Source organism: Xenopus laevis, chromosome 4L, assembly GCF_017654675.1.
Source record: "Xenopus laevis strain J_2021 chromosome 4L, Xenopus_laevis_v10.1, whole genome shotgun sequence".
NCBI lineage: Eukaryota > Metazoa > Chordata > Amphibia > Anura > Pipidae > Xenopus > Xenopus laevis.
The window spans coordinates 85,275,710-85,282,112 of NC_054377.1; positions in this window are offsets into that span (position 1 = coordinate 85,275,710).

The following is a 6,403-nucleotide window of genomic DNA, read 5'->3' on the forward strand; positions in this document are numbered from 1 at the left end:
ATTTCACAAATGTGCCTTAATATTACTGTTATGGGATTCCTGATCGCACTGTGCTGGGGGCCTCCAGGGCCGGACTGGGAGTAAAAAGCAGCCCTGGCAAAAAAAAAATCAAAGCAGCCCATACATAAATGCATGCAAGTCTTTTACTTATGCACACGCATAAGTCCAAGCACAGTCCAGCAACATTTAGGTGTATGTCTATAGATCAGATCTCCAAAAGAGCGAGAGGGGATGATTATGACAATATGATTTTAAAAAAAGAGGCATTCTGGATCCACGAGTTAGACTGTGTGGCGCCCAAAGGACTTAATGGCCAGTTAATTCTTAATTGCTTCCTCAAATAAAGATTTCCCCTTTTTTTCATTTGGCATAAATAGAAACATTGTTGGTAACATATAATCATTTTTCTTTACTCTAGGTCAGGGATCCCCAACCTTTTGAACCCGTGAGCAACATTCAGAAGTAAAAGGAGTTGGGGAGCAACACTAGCATGAAAAATGTTCTTGGGATGCCAAATAAGTGCTGTGATTGGGCATATAGTAGCCCCTATGTGGATTGTCAACCTACATTGAGGCTCTGTTTGGCAGTGCACCTGGTTTTTATACAACCAAAACTTGTCCCCAAGCCTGGAATTAAAAAATAAGCTCCTGCTTTGAGGCCACTGGGAGCAACATACAAGGGGTTGGAGAGCAACCTGTTGCTCACGAGCTACTGGTTGGGGATCACTGCTCTAGGTGATAATACAATGTATCTGCCATTTTCAAGATAAAGTAAGCAACAACCAGAACTTTTTTAATGTGAATTTTCTTATCTTGTACAATATGCATTTTTTGTTCATTATCATGGTTAAGCAAACTGTTTTATTGTAAGCACTAACACAGAGATAACACAATGACACACTAGTGACATCTAGTGAATGAATTTTATTATGACATGCACTTCGATTTACATTGTACTTGATTTTCACAAATCACATTAATTATGCCACTAATGAACTCATCCTGGCACCTTTTTTGAAAGTTTTTTGTATTTATATGACCACTAACTCACTTGCAACTGATCCTTGATAAAGGCCCCAGTGTGGGCCAAAACGTTGGATATACGAGTGTTATGAAAATGAAACGAATTTGAACACTTGAAAACCCGGTGTGCTGGTCCATTTTGAAGACTACATATTTCTTTGACCATAGCACCCACATATATTATAACGGAAAGAGTGCAGGTACTGTCTGGACATTTTTGATATTGGGGATATTTTGTCTCCACATTGTACCGAGCACCCCCCATTTTGTAGTGAAGAATATCCTTGAAAGCAAAAGGATATGGATGACGGCAACCAAAGGATTGCTTCTACACAAGGGGAAATCGTTACAAGGGAAGAGATTCAGAAAATCCTGTTCACTGAGACTTACGACGAGACATTTGGCAGCCTAGGAGCAAAGGAGGCATACCACGAGCTACTACGCTTAAAGAAGAAAGAGATCGAGCTACATCTCCACGGAGCCTAAGGCATAGAGGAGGGGCAGACAATATTTGATTGACAGCTGGGATTTTTAAATGAGCTATGAATGCTTTAATTTTTATTATACAGCTTTTTGTATCTGGGTGACAGGTCCACTTTAAACTGTTCTCTCATTTTACATTTACCCTGCTTAAACAATTAAATAAAGATAGACATGCAATATATCTGTATCCTTTTCTGTCTGTAAATGGTGTGTTAATATGTGTACTGACCCATATGTTGACTGAATGACAGATGAGTATTAGTATTAGTGTTCTAGCAGCAGTTGGTAAGAGCTTCTCCTAATACAGCGCATGGCAAGAATTTAAGGAGCTCATGCAGGCCAGTCCTCCCTCATGCTTCACACTCATACCAGTTGCTGTTCAAAGAAGTTACATTTTAGACAGAACTGAGGATGGAGAAGATCACATTGTGGCTCTGTGTGAAAAGATTTATGTTTCAGTGGCAAGTTTAAGGCAACATTTCTCCTCACGGCTCTCCACCTTCTTTGAAGCTGCAATAAAAAGCTCTGGAATTCTGAATCATTGCATCACTCCCAATGGCCCTGCAGCATACTTACGTATCAGAAGAGGCAGCATTTAGAACTCCAGACTGCCCATAAATCTTCTTGCAGTCTCCCTCCTCAGCCCTCCCTCCTCCTTCTGTCCTAAAATGCTTGCCTTACACGTGAAGCAGACAGCAGGCATTCTATGGAAGATAAGCTAATTAGCAGTCCATTGCAACGCTGCATCTGCTGCAGCCCGCTTCAACACAGGACAGAACAGCCCCTCGGGCATTTGCCCGACCGGACAGATTACCAGTCCTGGCCTGGGGGCCTCATTATTATTAATTTCATGATGGAGGCTGAGGGCCATGGTGTAAATCTGAAAACGGCCACACTTTGGACATGCCTGGTCTACGTTCTCCCAAGAGACTTGCTTCTCTTACATTGTTACAAAAGTATCTATTCTGGGCTCTCTGTCAAAAGCCAATTAAGTTAGAAACTTTGTATCTTTTTTTGGCTGTTCAGAGCAGGAGATCAAAGAGAGTCAGGAAATGTCAGTAACAAATCCGGGACTGCGGGTTGAGCTGTCAAAGTTGGGACTGTCCCACAAAAAATGGGACATTTGGGAGGTATGCTTAATTTATAATTTATGTTTTGGTGAAATGAACAATCTGAATCCTAAACTATACCCATCTTGTCAAATAAATGTGGTTTGCTTAATTTTGTACTGGTATATGATCCGTTATCCAGAAACCTGTACTGCAGAAAGTTCCAAATTACAGGAAGGCCATCTCCATAACAAAATTTTAGGGCCTCCAAAACTATTTTTCATGAAACCACTAAGCATCCCATTGGTTCCCTTATACCACACGAGCCCTCCAGTAGCAACAGGGTCTGCTTAACCTCATCCTTCCCACACTGTAGTTTTGGTGCAGGGAAGGTCTGACTATGGTTGCCACTTTTCCCTGCCTCTAGGTCCAGGAAGGGGGCAGGCAGTCACATCACTGGATGGGGTATTGGCATCACAGGGGCTAAGTGGTACCATCACAGAGCAGGGCTATGGCAGGGATTGCCACGTCACTCTCAGAAAATTCTGCACGGTTTTCCTAATTTGGAGAACCGGACAGACAGTTTTGACCAGGCTGTTTGGGTCAAAACTAGATAAACGGCCTAGGTCTGATGGACCCCATTGGTTGAGCTGTCCATCTCCAATAATAGGAAAAATGGAATAGGTTTCCTTGGGGCATACCTACCAACATTCAAAAATATTTTATGGCCACACCCCCTAATTACCACCCAATTTTACACAATTTGGAAGCTTTTGAAAGTTTGAACACATTTCTGGGAGTTTTAGTACAATGTTTTATGTGTTATAACAGTTAACGAAAGTGAATTGCCCTTTAAGCTGCTAGTCTCAGTTCTCCGAAGAGACTTGCTCATCTTAAATAGTTACAATTGTATTTGCTTATCTTAAATTATTACAAAATTATCCAAGTGCAGCTACTGAGTACTCTGGGCTATCTGCCAAAAAGCTTCTTAATTTAATTGTTTCAGAAACTTTCTGGCATCAGTGCAGGAGATCAAAGAGAAAGTCGGGACATTTCAGTAAGAAACCCGGGACCGTGGGCTGAGCTGTCAAAATCAGGACTGTCCTGCAGAAAACAGTACAGTTGGTAGGTATGCTTTGGGGTGCTCACAATTCTATTTTTTATAAATATATAAGTATATAGCTATTTATATATGTTTGGTAAGGACCAGCACTCTGTTGTATTAGATGTAATACAAAAAAACACTTTATTTCACATACCACTTGTGCCCATTTAGGCCAAACTGGGACCTTATCTAATAATTTGTATATATTAATATTGTTATAGATAGGGTGTTGGAATATATAGTTATAGACAAGGTCTATGAATAGATTGATATGAAAAGGACATGAATAGATTAGGCAACAGATAGATTTAGGGCTAAATATAAAAGGCAAAAGTTTATGGACTACATTTAAAACACCCATGTGTAGCCCTAAACCCACGCACCTGGGCAGTGTCCCAGCTCTGCATCAGTTTAGATAGATAGATTTAGGACTAAATATACAAGGCAAACGTTTATGTTTATGGACTACATTTAAAACATCCATGTGTAGCCCTAAATTAACCAGCCTGGGCAGTGTCCCACCTCTGCATTAGTAAATTAGTCCGATACCACTTTAAGTTTAATAATAACATTGGCAGTAAGATAAATTTTTATGAAGTTGTCCAGGTGCTTTAATGAACACACAGCCTGTTAGTGGAAGTATGAAAAGCCATTTTGAGTCATTAGAATATTCTTTACTTCACATTTATACTGTATATACAGTATATATAGCTCTGGTGTAAATTATTGAATATTACAGGTCCATAAAAGACCTTTCTATGAACATGTATTATTTAATAAACTTATTTAATGAATGCTGGAACTATTAAGAGTGCCTGCTTTGCTAGTACTTAGTTTCCCCAAAATAATAGTTAAAGTGCAAAGTTTGTGATAGCCTACGATTACTCTTTTGTGGACTAGAGCTATTTTTTTGATTTGGCATAAAGAAACATAGTTACATAGTTAAATGGGGTTGAAAAAAAGACAAAGTCCATCAAGTTCAACCCCTCCAAATGAAAACCCAGCATCCATACACACACCCCTCCCTACTCTCAGATAAATTATATATACCCATCCATACTTAACTACAGTCTGGTGTGCAAGCCATATATGTGACTTCTCCCCTGGCTATGAGTTTGGGGCATTGGGAGATTTACTACCTAATCTTAATTGTGATTATGCTTCAATGTTTGGAGATCCTGAATTATATGAACACCTGGGTCAAAAAACATTTGGAGTAAGTTAAAATTAAAACTAAATTCGGCTGTGCCATACTTTATTTGAATAACGGGCAAATGTGATATGCGGGATGAGTAAGCCACAACATGGAAAAGACTGAACTGCACTGACATAGGTAAAAATAAAGGTTAGTTGAACATGTCGAATATGATGCCAAAATTGCAATTTCTGATGTACTGCTTGGCACCAAATTGCCCCCTGTGATTCCCCATAGAACTAAATGGCAGTCCCCATGCACCCATCACTATTTTATCAGACATGGATAACTATGGCCATGCTGCAATGTAAATTCACCATTTTTATTATAATACCAACAACATTCCTCTCTGCTTTAGAGTTAGTTATACCTAATTCGTCATTTTTCATATATTTTTTTTTTTAAATGAGACATATTGGATAAATGAAAAAACCCTAATTTTGTAGGCAATTATAAGTAATATATGATATTGCTTTTACATGGTGCTAAAAATTAATATCTTTAAAAATAGCCCCTTTATTTGAGCTCCCTATAGATGTTCACTGGTCCCTGTTTCAAATGAGGGGTAGGCGAGTCCTAACGGTCCCTGCCAGAAGCACAGTAGAAGGGGGACAGCCAATCACAGCCCTGCAGTCACACAAAGACATTCTTCAGTTCCCTATCAGGTCAGCCTAGTTGCCGATTGGTTCCTGTCTAACAGTGCAGTGAATTGTGTGCCACCGGCTCTACTGCAAAGACTGGGGAATTCAAGAAACAGGAAGAGAAGGGAGGGATTATTAGGGTTTTGCAGAAATATTCAATAAATCAGCCTGAAACACTACTTATTTTTCTCTTTTAGGCACAATTCTTCTATATCTAAATGAGTACAACGCACTGGTACATTCTTATTTTTCACACAAAATTTCTCCTTTAATTACTTACCCTCCTCTTATACCTGTTTGCAGCTTTCATTTCTAGCACTGACCCCAGCATCCAAAAAACGTATTGCTCTGGGAGGCTACAATTTATTGCTATTGTTTTTTTCTACTTATCTTTCTAATCAGACCCTACTCCTACTCATATTCCACTTTGTCATTCAATCCACTACCTGGTGACTAGGGTAAATTGGAAAACAGCAGCCAGCTTATCTGCCCATGTATAGGCCAGTCCAAACAGGCTCTCCAATAGATACCTGGCTAATAATTTTCCAAATATCAGTCATCAGTTTTGAAAACTCCCTTAGATGAGGAGCATACTGTGTATGGCCAGCTAAACAGGCTGACAAAATACCCTTTTCAACTGGAAACAAAACCTGTCATGTAGGTTAGCTTTGATTTGTATGTATCCCTATTAGGGGTGTTTCCTGTTTAGCATATTTTGTAGGTGCCCATTGGGCAAGGTTCACATCATCCCTTTTATTAAGGCCAATCAGATCATCCCACACCGACATTATTCTCTAACAATAACTATGCCCCCGGAGTGTCAGTACAATATCAAAAAATAAAAAGGAGGCATCTGACATCTAAACACAACACAAAATAACAGCACTGTTATTAAAACAAAATTTCTC